The sequence below is a fragment of the Tenrec ecaudatus genome, chromosome 3, assembly GCF_050624435.1.
Source record: "Tenrec ecaudatus isolate mTenEca1 chromosome 3, mTenEca1.hap1, whole genome shotgun sequence".
Classification (NCBI taxonomy): Eukaryota; Metazoa; Chordata; class Mammalia; order Afrosoricida; family Tenrecidae; genus Tenrec; species Tenrec ecaudatus.
The window spans coordinates 12,325,214-12,341,833 of record NC_134532.1 but is presented as its reverse complement, the minus strand read 5'-3'; the positions used below and the strand labels follow the sequence as shown (position 1 = coordinate 12,341,833).

Here is a 16,620-nt window from a genome sequence, read left to right as displayed (position 1 = left end):
TGCTTGGGGACCCAAAGGATCAGTGAAATGAGATGGTGGCAGCCTTAGGCTTAAACATAACAACTGTGAGGATGGTTAAGGACCAAGCAGTTTTTCATTCCATCATACATGACTGTTATGAGCTTAGACTGACATAGTGACACCTAACAAGAGCAATTTACTCTTTTTTTTTTTTGCACACATCTCCAACAGATTTATTTATTTTTTTTGAAAAGCATGAATTGTGAGGAAAGAAAAAAAACATGAGGCAGGGCAAAGTATGGAATAGAAAATAAATACAAATGTAAGCCGTTTTTGCTAATTGCTTTATAACCACAAAGGAGTACAGAGGAGGTCCTGTACCAAACAACACAAAAAGGTTCAAAGGTGGAGGTGTTCCCTTAGCAAGGCTGAAGAGTCCAGTCTCTGGTATTTGGAACTTAGGCGGCAGTCCTTGGTTTTGGATGGATCCCTGGGTGTGTGGGCACAATCCATGCTTTAACCAGATTTGAACAGAAGGATGGCCACTTGGCCCAGGTAGAAGTAAATGAAGGGCTTAGTTTCATGTGTCACATAACTACCAAAGTTTCTGCCCACAATGCAGTGCCAAGTGGGATTGTACTTCTTGTCAAACTCCTTCTTGATGGGGGCCGCAATGTCCTTCTCTATGTTGTATTTCTCCAGCGCCTGAGTAGCGCACCCCACCGCGTCCTGTTGCATCTCCTCCGACATGTCGGCATTTTTGATCACGGCTTTTCGGTCGCACATGGCTACGGTGAAGCGCGGACTAGCCGACTGCGACGGTCCTGGGGGAGGGGTTAGAGCGGCTCAAACACAGCGAGAGCCGTCGCTACCGAAGCCGTGGCGCATCTCGCAATTTACTCTTAATAAATGTATTGTACCTGGTTGCATAGTAAGTATATGTCCAGTTGCAAACCTAAAGGTCAGCAGTTAAAAGCTCATATTCACTCTCTGCGAGAAGAAGGGGCAATCTGCTTCTCCATTCGTTCCAGATTTGGAACGCTTAGGTGGCAGTTCTAATCTAACCTACAGTTTTGCTCTGTGTCAGAATTGACTGGCTTTCTCTCTCTCCCTCTCTCTCTCTTTCAATGAACCCACCAGATAATCTACAGAAGAAATGACCTAATGATCTGTAAATATTGTAGTTTCTATTGTGAGATTCTGAGTTGATTTTGACTCTTAATAACTATGGGAATGTGGACTATATTACATTATAGCAATCCATTTGCATCATGTCTATAATAAATTACTTATTATGATACAATACCAAAACAAGATTTTCAGAATAAGTAAATCTTTATACTTTTACAATATAAACATGATTACGTCTGTGATTATAAATAGAAAAGAAAAGTAGAATCTGAAAGCAAAACTAAGCAACTCAGTTGCCAAACATGTAATAATAACAATTGCAGAGATAATTGCACATATAATGTTCTGGGGAAAAGGAAGAACAATTATTGGTAAAATTCCTTTGTTAAAAGATCCTGCTCAATGTCACACTACACTAATGAAATACACCATAGATAAGCAATTATTTTCTAGTATGTATTCTAGCAGATATTTTATTTTGTAGTCAAATTAATCAACTGATTTGTAAAATATGAATCAGCTCACATATGCAAGCACAGTACAAAGGAGAGAGCTCAATGATGATGCTGCTCCCAGTTTGCAAGAATTAAGAAAGGATACACTTAATTTGAATTAAAATAATGTTCAGTAAATTGCTCAGAGCCTTGATTATATTGATGAAAGGAGCAAAGAAAAGTATTATAGAACACTGACATATGCCAGAGAAAATATATTAGTTTCCTTGTTTACCATAAGATCAACTGACTGTTGATAAGAAAGACAATTTACAGAGTATTTGAAATGAAGCAGACAAACAAGTAAAATATTAACAAGCTTGCTTGATTATGAAAAACAAATAAAGCAAAGAAGTTAATATAATTTCTCTGATTTCGTTGACCTAAGAAGCCTGAACCTATTACAGCAGGATTGAAGGAGTAAGAATGGTTATGTGGATATGATTTCAAGCTTCCATATGCAAATGAAGTCAATAGTTTCCAACACTTTCCCAATACTCTTTCAAAATTATTTATCCTTTGAAAAAGCACTCTTAATATTTACACATGACATTTGTAAAAACCATAACCCAAATAGAGAAACCAGGAAAAAATTTTCAAGGATGTTTTATGGTTGTTGGAAGTCATTAAGTCCTCTAAGTTCGAAGGCTGTGAAAAATCAGAATCAGTGTCATTGCCCTTTCTTTTAAGATCAACCGTTTAGACTACTGATAGTGCTGGAAAATGTCCGACAAGTGATCTTTAGAGATAAAGCAGCCTAATTTCTGAGCTCATTTGCAACCTAACAATTCAGACAGACAATACATTGACAGAAATGTCTTCCATTAACAATAATTTGTGTTCAGAAATTTTTTTAATCAGTAGAATTAAATAATCAGAAAAGGTGTGGAGCTTACTATACAGTACCAGCTACTTGTCATCAAGGCTGAATAGACCTAATTTAGTAAAAATAATCATGAAAATATTATAAGAAACTATTTTATAAACAATTTTAAAATACTATGCTTACTTTAATTGGTGGACATTGTATGGCTTTATTTCCATGTATTTAAAACGGGGTGCACTTTCTCAGAGATCCCTCACTATATACAGCAGAAAAGCACTCTCCCCTGCACCATTTTAACAAGCTTTCTGAAATTTGAGTCCATTGTTGCAACGACCACCTCAATTTCTCTGCCCCAGGATTTTACTTCTTTGCACTGACCTCCATTTTTTCAAGCATTATGCCCTTCTAGAAGGACTGATTCCTTCTGGCAACATGTCCAAAGTACATGAAACAGAGTCTCAAAATCCTCCAATGGAGGGGGCATTCTAGCTGTCCTTCAGTCAAGGCAAATTTATTTTTCTTCTGGAAATCCCTGGTCTGTGTATTCAATGTCCCTCATTAGCATTGTAATTTAAGGACATCAATTCTTCTATTTTCCCTATTCATTGACCAGCTTTTGAATATATGGAAGGCAGTAGATGACTCTGAAGGGGATACACTGTCACAGTGGCTGAAACATGGGCTCAGACAGGACAACAATGGTGAGGTACCTGGATAGATGGTAAGGTACCAGGCAGGGGTTCATTATGTTGTAAATAGGCATGCTTAGTGGAAGCAACAAGGTAATTGAATATATCCTGCCATTTTTCACAGACACTTCAAGCCTTAAAATCATGTATTTGTTCCTTACCACATTAAAAATTTTTGCAGCAGATTTTTGGTTTCTCCACTGATGCTTCCATGAAAATTGATTGCAGATTCAAGTAAAGTGAAATTCTTGACAACTTCTGTATTTTCTCAGTTTATCATGATGTTCTTTATTGGTCCTGTTGAGAGGGTTGGCAGATGGGACTCCACCCTACACTTTCATAGAGATTCAAGTTGACATAACATCTGACTTCCACAAACCACCTCTTGTCAATTTGACACCTGCATACTACTCTTTAGCCATACATAATTTCTAAAACAAAATAATAACATGTTTCTTCTAAACAGGATGCAACCAAAACATATACTGCCCCAAATACACTATCCCTATTATATTTCATAAGTGAACAAAATAAAAATATTTCATGCCTAACAATTTCAGGTTTGTGAACACTTACACCTTAGTCCTATCATTCTACCAGCATCTTCTACCACCCAAGAACGTTTTTCAACCAGCCACTTCATCTCATTATTTCGACCTTCACCCGCACCACTTTAAGCATGCAATCTATCAACTGCTCATTTCTATTAAAGTAGTGCTTTGAGGAGGCAACCATGTTTTTTGATGCAAAGAATTTTCCTTTTATTTGAAACTTCATGTGTCTGCATCGATACGCAAACTGACATAAAAAGCTGGGTCTCCATCAAAATCAGTAGCAATGTACATAAGTTCACAGGGTCAAAATCATCCTTTTTATTGGTCTAGTGCTGACCAACTCAGTCTTACCACTTCCAAACTAGAAGATACAGCAAGCAAAGGAGTTCTGCAGATGACTCGCCCATTTTAGATCACTGACCACTTCACTAACCCTAGCCCCTTCAGGTTATGTCATGACATAGGCTCAGGTTCTGTGCAACTCTTTACATTGTAGATTTGCCAGCCCACTCTCATCTCTCCACTCCTCTTTCTATGCACCAGACGCATGGGTATCAGTGGCCAGATTCACCCCCTCTCTGTTCCTGCATTTCTCTCAGTTGTTCTCAACAAGTGGCTCCATGTAGTCAACTACAGAGCGTGTCATGTTGCCTGAAGGCTTCCTTTGATATTTAGTCATAGAGGGCAGATTTCTTGTATTGGCACAGACTTTCCCGACCTAGGCACCTTGCTCAAAATTAAAACAAAACAAAATCTAAAGTCACTTTTTTGTGGTTGTGTTTGTGTGTGTGCATCCCAACAGTTCAGTTCTAGGTGCATGTCTTTTCAAAGGCAGATGGATGAAGCTAACCTTTCCAAATTTTTTAAAAAAGCTTTCCTTGTAAGCAGTTCCTCATACTAATTTTAGTATATATAATATAAAGACTGAAGGGAGGCGGTTTACAAGCTCTCTCTAAAAATAATTTCCAATATTCATTCTATCACATATTATGTTAATAAAAGTGGGTTGGAGAGATCAATGATATTCTGGTACAGGCATCTTCTGAGAGAGTGCAATAAAACTTATAGGAGTGGAACCTGCCGGATCTTCATTTAATGGTGGAGCATGACTCAAGGTAAAGAGTACAGCTGAAAAAAACACAAAAACAACAACAACAAAAACTTCTAATGATTTTAACTTGGAAGGTGGAAATTTTGAATTTAGGAAACTTGGAAGTCGTCAAAAAATTCCTTTTTGGGAACACAGGATGATCAGTAGCCTAGGTATTAGTGAACTACAATGAACTTCTATTGCCCATTTTGATTTAGGATATCATATGATTTATTATGCCCGGAATACCACAATCAAGAGGAATGGTGGATATTCATTGTGATAGAAAAAAACACTCAATGCCATTGTCAGTGCTGACTACAAGAGAACCCCTGTAAGTTTCTAAGGCAGAATCTGTTTAAGGGAGTAGAAAGCCCCATTTACTCAGCGGGGTATTGGGTGGTTTCAAACTGCTGACCATGTGAGTTGCAGCCCAATGCATAACCACTAAAAGACCAGGGTTCCTAAACTGTCCAATATTCTCTTGCTAAAGCCATCGTGTAGTACAATACTATCTGGGATCAGATTATATCTATCCACCTTCAAGGAAATCTGATCAATACAACTGTTATTAAAATTTATGCACCAATCAAAAAAGCTGGTGGTGAAGAAACTGAAGATTTTCATCAATGACTGTGAAATTGATCAAACGTTCAGTCAAGATGCACTGATAGTTATTGGTTATTGCAATGCAAAAGTTGGAACCCAAGAGGATGGAACAGTAGTTGGAAATAGGGATTTAATGATAGGAATGAAGTTGGAGATCGCATGATAGAATTTTGCAAAACCAGTGAATTGTTCATAGAAAATACCTTTTTAAAAACACAAAAGGTTACTATACATGTGGACTTCCCCCAGATAGAATACATAGAAATCAAATTGACTATATCTGTACTTAGACACAATGAAGAAACTCAGTGTCAGCAGTTAAAACCACACCAGGGAATGACTGTGGAACAGACCACAAATTGCTCGAAGTTAAGTTCGGGTTAAAGCTGCAGAAGGTTAACACAAAGTCACAAGAGTGAAAATTAGACCCTGAGTCTATCGTACCTGAATTTCTTGAACATCTCAAGAACAGATTTGACGCGTTGAACAATCATGAGAGATCCCCATTCATGAAGAAAGGCAAAGGTCATTCAATAGATAGGAAAGGAACAACAGACAGTCCCAGCAAGCAGAAAGGTGATGGAGCAGAGAAAGGTGGAGGCTCTTCCTTGCTCCCTTATAAAATAGCGGCACCTCCAAGGAAGGATCATCGGGCTGTGACTTGACTGAGAGGTTGGACTCTTACCCTACACTTTCATACCGATTGAACTTGACATAACATCTAACTACCACAGGAAGCCTTTTATTTCCTTTCTTGCTAATTTCTTTGGCCAGGACTTCAAGTATAATGTTCCCTAGCAGTGCTTAAAGGGATCATCTGTTCCTTATTTCTGACATTCAGGGAAGGCATTCAATCTCTCCCCAATGATTATGATGTCCACTGTGGGATTTCTTAAACATCCTTTATTATACTGAGGAATTATCTTCTCTTTTATTGTGAAGGGATTGTGGATTTTATCAAATGTCTTTTTTATATCAATTTATATAATGACAATTTTCCTATGTTCTATAATATTATACATACACTATATATTATATTCTATAACAATAGTTTATGTTATATTATATAATATTGAATTTATTATTATATATATTTTTTATTAATTTTAACAATTTATTAGGGGCTCATACAATTCTTATCACAGTTCATACATATACATACATCAATTGTATAAAACACATCTGTACAGTCTTTGCCCTAATCATTTTTTTCTCCTCTTTTCCTTTTTTTACATTTTATTAGGGACTCATACAACTCTTATCACCATCCATACATATACATACATCAATTGTATAAAGCACATCCATACATTCCCTGCCCCAATCATTCTCAAGGCATTTGCTCTCCACTTAAGCCCCTTGCATCAGGTCCTCTTTTTTTTTCCCCTCCCTCCCCTTTCCCCCCTCCCTCATGTGCCCTTGGTAATTTATACCTCGTTATTTTGTCATATCTTGCCCTATCCGGAGTCTCCCTTCCCCCCTTCTCTGCTGTCCCTCTCCCAGGGAAGAGGTCACATGTGGATCCTTGTAATCAGTTCCCCCTTTCCAACCCACTCACCCTCCACTCTCCCAACATCGTCCCTCACACCCTTGGTCCTGAAGGTATCCTCCACCCTGGATTCCCTGTACCTCCAGCCCTCATATGTACCAGCGTACAGCCTCTGTCCTATCCAGGCCTGCAAGGTAGAATTCGGATCATGGTAGTTGGGGGGAGGAAGCATCCAGGATCTGGGGGAAAGCTGTGTTCTTCATCGGTACTACCTCGCACCCTAATTAACCCATCTCCTCTCCTAAACGCCTCTATGAGGGAATCTCCATTGTTCGACACTTGGGCCTTGGGTCTCCACTCTGCACTTCCCCCTTCATTTAATATGGTATATATATATACATATACATATACACATATATACACATACATACACACACTTATATCGTTGTTGTTGTTTTTTTTTTTGCATGATGCCTTATACCTGGTCCCTTGGCACCTCGTGATCGCACTGGCCGGTGTGCTTCTTCCATGTGGGCTTTTTTGCTTCTGAGCTTGATGGCCGCTTGTTCACCTTCAAGCCTTTAAGACCCCAGACACTCTCTCTTTTGATAGCCGGGCACCATCAGCTTTCTTCACATTTGCTTATGCACCCATTTGTCTTTAGCGATCCTATCATGGAGGTGTGTAGTCCATGATATGATTTTTTGTTCTTTGATGCCTGGTAACTGATCCCTTTGGGACCACTCGATCACACAGGCTGGTGTGTTCTTCCATGTGGACTTTGTTGCTTCTGAGCTAGATGGCCGCTTGTTTATCTTCAAGCCTTTAAGACCCCAGTCACTATCTCTGTTGATAGCCGGGCACCATCAGCTTTCTTCACCACATTTACTTGTTCACCCACTTTGGCTCCAGCCGTTGTGTTGGGAGAGTGAGCATCATAGAGTTCCAATTTAATAAAAGAAGGTATTCATGCATTGAGGGAGTGTTTGAGTAGAGGCCCAAGGTCCTTCCACCACCTTAATACTTGACTTATAAATATTATGGGCATATTTTATTTTCTTCTAAGTAGCAACCCTCCCCTCCACACACAATATTTTCACAGGTGTACTATACTATGTGCAGCATTCTCAAAAAATCATAAAGTGTTTATAAAAACACTTCATTCTCAGGATGGATGTGAGCTAGAGGGGGATATATTTGACAGTAATATATAGGAAACTATTTTTTCAAATGTGAGCCATTAAAGTTTTATTATGTCACACTCTTTTACTTTGGAAAAATTATAATTCATCATGGTTTATATAATAATCTGGTGTATACGCATGATAAATATACACGATATATTTTGATTTCTTCCTATCTTTTAAGATTCTGGGTCAGATGTTTATATATTTATTTCCAGTAGTTGTATTGGCAGATAATTCATATATCATATTATTCAATAGTTCAATCACACTGAGAAGAGTTGTACAATCATCACCACAATCAGCTATAGAATATTTTATTTAATTATTCTACTCATCATTATTAGTTACTTATGTCCCCCCCCCAACCTCCCCGGCCAAACTCCCAAGAAACCGTTAATTTAGTAACTGTTTCTTTCGATTGACCAATTCTGGATTTCATATAGAAAACCATAAAAATCAAACCAAAAAACTAACATGAATAACAAAGTAAAACAGATTAAAAACCGCAATTGAAAAGGAAGCAGAAAATATTTAAAACTAGAACCCTTTGCTATGGATCATAAGGGAGATCAAATGATTGCTTGCTAAATGTTAAGCTAACTGCATTTACAACAAACTGCTTTCCAGCGCACTCTGCATGATAACAAAGTTACTCACATCCCTGGTTCAAGCTCAGAGAGGAGCCCCCATTGGCTTAATGCACGTGTATTTCCCCTGAAAAACAAATCAAAAAAAAAAATCCAAACGGAAACGACTTTAAAATATATCTAAGGAAGATCAAATGATAAATATTACATATTTGCCTAACTACGTTTGCCAAAACCAACTTTTCAAGGCTCTCTGTCTAATAACCCGAGCTATTAACATCCCTAACCCATGATAGTAGGGCATTCCCTGGAGGCTTAAGCCTTGGGTGGACCTGCAAAATGGGTTCGGGGCTTCCACTGTCACCCACAGCCTTCCACAAACCAGGTGTTCACAATGCAAGCTCGGATGCCATTCCACTATTTAAAGTTGGATTACATTGTTTGCAGTCCTTGGATCACGCCGATTCATGTGCTTCCTTCATAGGAATGAGTTGACACCTCACTTAGATGGCTGCTTGTTTGAGAACAAGCCTTTTGGACCCGGGATGCTATTCTGTCTGATAGCTGGGCACCATCCAGTTTCTGCACCACACTTTGCGATAGCACCCATACCTTCGGTGATCTCTTCATGAGGGCAAGCATCAAGCAGGGTCCTGTCATAGAGCGAATTACTTTTCAATTGGGGCTAGGATTTATAATTGTTTTCTGTTCTTGAAAAGTTGATCATTTTACCATTGAATAATAGTCTTGTTCATTTCTAAGAAGTGTTTAAATTACAGTTTCTTTTTCCTGTAATTAATTTAGTCATTCAACTCTCTTTTGCTTTCTACTTACATCACATATTTATTTGTCCTTTTATGCATTTAGCTGTTCTTGATTAAAAAAAATAGAAGTATAAATGAACATGAGTATGTATATGTATGTCCTTGGTATGACTCTTGCTTCTTGAAGCTATATCTCCAGCAGACATATTGTTGGATCATATGGAATTTCTATGACCAGTGGTTTGAGATAGTACCATATCATCAGGCATTGTGGTTACTATATATAGCTATAGTCCCACCGGCAGCACATTAGGGTTTTAATCATCAGCAGCCTCTCCAGCATTTATTCTTTTCTCTTCTTGGTTTTGTTTTAGTAACTGGACTCTCATCGTCAGTGTAAAGTAGTATCTCGTTGGTATCTCACTGTTCACAAAATTAAGAAGATGGAAACACATTAAATACCCGTCAATGGAAAAACATATTTTTTGTGACATACATGCAATGGAATACTATTCATTTATGCATCACTAAAAATCAAAATGAAACAATGAAGCATCTCTTGGCATGGAAGGTCCTGGAGAATATTGTAAAGCAACCAATCACTAAAGGACAGATGTTATATGAGATACTGTTATCAGGATGGAAACAAACAAACAAAAAACAGGGCCCAAGCTAGCTACAGATGCTGTTTCAAGTGAGCTGCCAAACAAGTATAGAGGTATTTTCTAAGCTAGTATCAAAAAATACTTTCTCATAAGCATTTTCCTAGCTACCAGGACCCGCAAATTATTATCCAGCTTCCTACCTATGCTAGCATAATGATTTTCTGTGTGCCTTTTCCTTTGTGGGAGTACAGGAGCATAGAGCATCTTATCTGACCATCTTGGTTCCTGTATTTTTAGTATATCATTCATATGTATAGATTTACATGGAAGAAAAATTAACATACTTACTGACCTTGATCTCCTATTTCTAAGTACTTCAAACTTTAGAATTTATACTTAGCTGTATATCATATAAGCCCTGTCAACAGCTAATATATTTAAGCTAATCATTTTAAAGAAAGTAATAACACCTAATGGATTATAATGACCAGAGAGAATAGTGAAATTTCCTGAGACCTTGAATTTTGCTGACAATATGGAGCTCGCTAAATAGATCTATATTGCCCTGAGGCTTTCACTCTGTTATTTTCACTCAACTAGAAGAGCATGCATAAAGATACAGAATTGAGCACATCTCAATTTTCAATTAGAAGAGAGTTCTTTCTTTTCTTCTGCCATACAGCCTGCTCTTTTAAGAAGTCTATGACAACAGGGTCAGATGATAAACACAGTTCCCTCTAGAACGGGGCCTCAAGACACGGAGCTGAGCAACAGGGGGAATTGATGTTAGAATGAAATCTGATAGCAGGAAGTTGGGCTTGAGGAAATAATTGTTTTTGGAATTTCACAAAAATGATCCATTTGTGACTTTATTAACGTCATGAATTATTTGGTGATGATAACTATTTAATGACAGAGTCATGTAGCAATATCATAATCAGCAGGAACATTTTTATTTATTCTGAGAAATATCCAGAGCACTGATTACACACATTGTGTGCATTAGTAGTTATAGGACTGAAGAGCCCTGTTGGCATAATACTTACACGTTGGCCTGCTAGCCACAAAGGTTCCGATTAAAAGCACCAGCTGTTCCAGAAGAAATCTGAGACTTTCTACTCCCACGGGGTGTTACAATTTTGGAAAAATATGAGCAGTTCTATCTTGTCCTTTAAGTCACTATGAGTCAGAATCATCTCCATCATAGCAGTGAGATTGGCAAATGATAAGTTTTCAAAGATTACCCAAACTGTAAGTGAACATTTATCCTACATGAGCCCTCTGCTAACATTATAGACATATATAATTTCAAGGCATCTTAGAGTTGTTATATGTACCTAATTATATATCTACTGTGATATTGATGAAATTTATTGATGGTGGTTATTTTTCTCTTAAAAAACAATATACATATTTTGATCAATCATCTGAAAATCTTCTCCCTGTAGTAGAATAAGGTGTTATTGGAAATCTCTAGAGTCTGAAGCAAGGATTTATATAAATAGCTCCTCCGTTACCTAAGTCAAGTCTCAGATGACATGAAAACAAACTTGAAATTTAATTATTTAAATATATCGCTTTTCAACAATTCTTATACATCTAAAAACTTAATAATGCTTCAAAGTATAGATGAAATATGAAGGTAAGTAAAACATTATGGCTACAAGATTATACAAACTTTTCTTAAACATTAAGAATACGTGAAACTATTGTTTATCAAAATATATTCCATTGATACCTAAACACTTCTGAAGGTGGTATTTCTATCTCTCTAACTGTCCTTATCTCTAACCTCTTTCATGTTTATCATTAGATTTGCTCATTCTGCATTGTAATCCATATTGAAAACTTTAATCTTTGATCTTCCTGAGGAAGGGCTCATCCCCTCACTTTGAGCAAGCAGGTCTATATCATGTGCATAATGAAGGTTGTTAATAAATTCTCCTCCCATCTTGGCCCAGCATTCTTCTCCATATAGCCCAGCATCCCGGATTATTTTCTCAGCATACACTTTGAATAAATACGATGAAAAGATACAACCCTAACCCACACCTTTGCTGATTTTAAACCACGCAATTTTCCTTTGTTCTGTCTCACGATTGCCATTTGACCTCTGTACCGGTTTTGAATTGGCACATTGAAGTGTTCTGAAATTGCCAGTCTTATCAACGTTCTTCATAGTTGGTTATGATCCACCCTGTCGAATGCCATGGCATAATCAATAAAACCCAGATCAAGTGACTATTTTTCTGATATTACCTGCATTGACCCAAGGGCCAGGTGATGTCAGACATGATATCCCTTTATCCACATCCTCTTCAGAATCTCAACAATCAGTTGCTATAACCTTCTTAGTTGACATTTCTGTCGTGGGTAGATTGTATTAGAGGTCATTTTTCTTTTAAAACATTTTTGTGAAGGCAACCTAAGGAGACTAAGACAAGCGAACGGCTGAGAAAACTTGTCTGCACTATCTATGGGCATGTTTAAATACATTTTTGAAATAAAGTTGTTCATGTATGAACAGGAGCCCCTGTCGCAGTATCTCTTCCTTACTTCTGTATATTAAAATATGTGGGGTTAGTACACTGTAAAATATTAGATCAGACTTTTTTTGCTATCTGTAGAACATATCCATTGATTAAATTCAAAATAGACTTTCCAAAATGAATTATTAGAAAGTTATTGCCTTTTTGTTATTTAAATAAGACCTAAATTAAATATAAATAGCCATTGATGCAAATGTTTTGTGTGTGTTATTATGTGGACTCCATTTATCATCCAAAAAACAGTGTTATACATTTGCTAGTTGCCATCAAGGAAGCCTCTGATTCATGGTAACCCAGTCATGGTGTATCAAAATACTGCACAGTCATGAGCTAACCCCAATGATTGGTGGTAGATTATACCATTAAAATTTGTAGAGTTTCCATTGGCTGATCTTCAAAAGGAGTTATGAAGTAAGTCGATCTGAGTCCAGAAACGATGCCGAATTCTTTTTTACTTCAGAGTAAAATGCAAGCTTCCACTGGCAGTGAATTGTGGCTTTGCAAAGGGTACATTGGCCCAGAGCTGAACCCTTCTCCACCCCTCTACGTGAAGATATTTGGAAGATATTCCTACCACCAACCCACCACTAGCTCTCTTTTCAGATCCTTAGTCAAACCCAACAGAGGAAACTAAGACAACTTAAAGCAAATGCTAGTAGAAATAAGTAGGGCTTACCTAGGAGAATTTGCCCTCTTAGCATGCAATTTTGGTATTTAGATGTTTTTCAAAAACATATTTGAAAGAATTTTGAAATTCTTTCAAAATTTTTGAAAGAAGGAAATCATTTGTTTAAAATGACACATTTGTACTGTCCTTTTTTTTTTCTTTTTTTACATTTTATTAGGGACCCATACAACTCTTTTTTTTTTTAATTTTAACAATTTATTGGGGCTCATACAATTCTTTTCACAGTTCATATATATACATACATCAATTGTATAAAGCACATCTGTACATTCTTTGCCCTAATCATTTTTTTCTCTTTTCTTCTTTTACATTTTATTAGGGACTCATACAACTCTTACCACAATCCATACATATAGATACATCAATTGTATAAAGCACATCCATACATTCCCTGCCCCAATCATTCTCAAGGCATTTGCTCTCCACTTAAGTCCCTTGCATCAGGTCCTCTTTTTTTTCCCCTCCTCCCTCTCCATTCCCCCCTCCCTCATATGCCCTTGGTAATTTATACATCGTTGTTTTGTCATATCTTGCCCTATCCGGAGTCTCCCTTCCCCCCTTCTCTGCTGTCCCTCTCCCAGGGAAGAGGTCACATGTGGATCCTTGTAATCAGTTCCCCCTTTCCAACCCACTTCACACTCCACTCTCCCAGCATCGTCCCTCACACCCTTGGTCCTGAAGGTATCATCCACCCTGGATTCCCTGTACCTCCAACCCTCATATGCACCAGTGTACAGCCTCTGTCCTATCCAGCCCTGCAAGGTAGAATTCGGATCATGGTAGTTGGGGGGAGGAAGCATCCAGGATCCGGGGGAAAGCTGTGTTCTACATCGATACTACCTCACACCCTAATTAACCCATCTCCTCTCCTAAACCCCTCTATGAGGGGATCTCCATTGGTCGACACTTGGGCCTTGGGTCTCCACTCTGCACTTCCCCCTTCATTTAATATGATAGATATATACATATATATACATACATATATACATATACACATATATACACATACATACACACACTTACATCTTTATTATTTTTTTTTTTGCATGATGCCTTATACCTGGTCCCTTGGGCACCTCGTGATCGCACTGGCCGGTGTGCTTCTTCCATGTGGGCTTATTTGCTTCTGAGCTAGATGGCCGCTTGTTCACCTTCAAGCCTTTAAGACCCCAGACACTATCTCTTTTGATAGCCGGGCACCATCAGCTTTCTTCACCACATTTGCTTATGCACCCATTTGTCTTCAGCGATCCTATCATGGAGGTGTGCAGTCCATGATATGATTTTTTGTTCTTTGATGCCTGGTAACTGATCCCTTTGGGACCACTTGCTCACTCAGGCTGGTGTGTTCTTCCATGTGGACTTTGTTGCTTCTGAGCTAGATGGCCGCTTGTTTATCTTCAAGCCTTTAAGACCCCAGTCACTATCTCTTTTGATAGCCGGGCACCATCAGCTTTCTTCACCACATTTACTTGTTCACACACTTTGGCTCCAGCCGTTGTGTCGGGAGAGTGAGCATCATAGAGTTCCAATTTAATAAAAGAAGGTATTCATGCATTGAGGGAGTGTTTGAGTAGAGGCCCAAGGTCCTTCCGCCACCTTAATACTTGACCTATAAATATAGACACATAGATCTATTTCCCCATCCTCCTATATATATTTGCATGTACATGTCTTTGTCTAGACCTCCATGAATGCCCTTTGACTCCTAGCTCTTTCCTCCATCTCCCTTGACTTTCCTCCTGCCCTACTACCATACTTCATCGCCACCTGGGCTAGTGTATACCTCTTCTCTAAGCAACCTTACCCTTGATCATTTCCCACCAGGCCTGCCACTCCCACTTCTCTACCATTTGGGGTCCCATGTTTTTCCCTTGTCCCTGGGTTTGTTAACACCACTTCCTTACCCCCCCTACCCCCCCACCCCAAGTCCCCCCAAAACCTTACTTCGCTTAGCATGATTTCCTCCAGTTCTTCCCATGCCGCTATGTGCCTCATACATTCATCACTGCTCTTTAGTGATGCGTAGTATTCCATTGTATGTATATACCACAGTTTTTTAATCCAATCGTCTGTACTGTCTATTATCATTATTTTTATCCAACAAACTAAGCCGTTTCTAATATTCATATCTGATCTATTATCATTAAGAACTAGTGGATAACTTAAGAGTTGCGGCAGCTAAGACTTAGAAGGCAAATTGATTATGCTTTTTCTCTTCTGTATATTTTACAGGACCTGAGGAATATTGGAAATCCATTGTTAATTCAGGTGCCATAATATCAGGTGTGCTAATGATTGGTTTCATGCTTCTTTAAATAAGTGATTCTACACTAATTTTTAAAACTCAACTGGTATTTATGAAAGTGTTTTCTTTCTATCAATAACGAAAATATGTGGCTGCTGCTTACCATTGGTATACCTATTTAATTTTTGACAGGATCAATGCATGATAGACTATATTTTTCTTGTATATTTAGCAATATTAAATATTCTGTGGGTTGTCAGAACAACAAACAAATCTGTTGTAGGAAAAAATACGGTCCGAAAGCTTCTTAAAAGCAAGGGTGCTGAGACTTTGTCTAAAATAACTTGAACTTGTCCTCAGGAGGAAGTCCCTGAAGAAGGATATCATTCCTGGTGAAATGCAGAGCCAGTTCAAAAGGAGAAAAGCCTTTGAAGTGCACTGGGTTATTGGTGGTTTTGTTAGCTGTTATTTTTGTTGTTCATACGGTGGAGTCCTTTCCAACTCACAGCAGCCTGGTGTGCAATAGAATGAAACACTGCCTCGTCCTGTGGCACGATCACTACTGTCTTTGTGTTTGAGCTCACTGTTTCAGGCACAGAGTCCCTGCTTCTTGCCTAGGACTTTCCTCTCGCTCACTGTCCCTCTGCTTTACCAAGCATGACGCCCTTCTCTCTCTAGGGTTTGCTCTCTCCTGACAACATGCTCAAATTACATGAGATGAAGTGTCCCCCTCCCTGCCTCTAAGGAGCATCTGGTTGTACTTCTTAAAAGACAGGCTTATTTGTTCTTTCCACAGCCCATTTTACTTTCAATCTATATGCCAGCAGCATCATTCAAAGGTATCTATATTTCTTCAGTCTTTCTTATTCAATACCTTACTTTCACATGCATAGGAGGCAATTGAAAACCCCATAGCATGTGTACCTTAGTCCTCATGTTATATGACCTACCTTTACAACAACTTAGAGTGGTGTGTGCAGTAAGATATACTCAGTGCAAACTGTTGTTTGATGTCTTGACTGCTGCTTGCATGACAATTGATTGTGCATCCAGGTAAGTAGACGTGTTTGTCAATTTCTATCTTTTCTTTATTTATTATGATACTACTGATTGTCCCGTTGTGAGGATTTTAGTCTTTTTTTTTTTTAC

At 38.2% G+C, this 16,620-nt stretch overlaps 1 pseudogene; it reads right to left on the bottom strand.

Moving 5' to 3' along the window:
* Window positions 1-210: 210 nt before the first annotated feature.
* LOC142443260 (dynein light chain 1, cytoplasmic pseudogene) lies at window positions 211-747 on the bottom strand (annotated as a pseudogene).
* Between the last annotated feature and the right edge of the window lie 15,873 nt (window positions 748-16,620).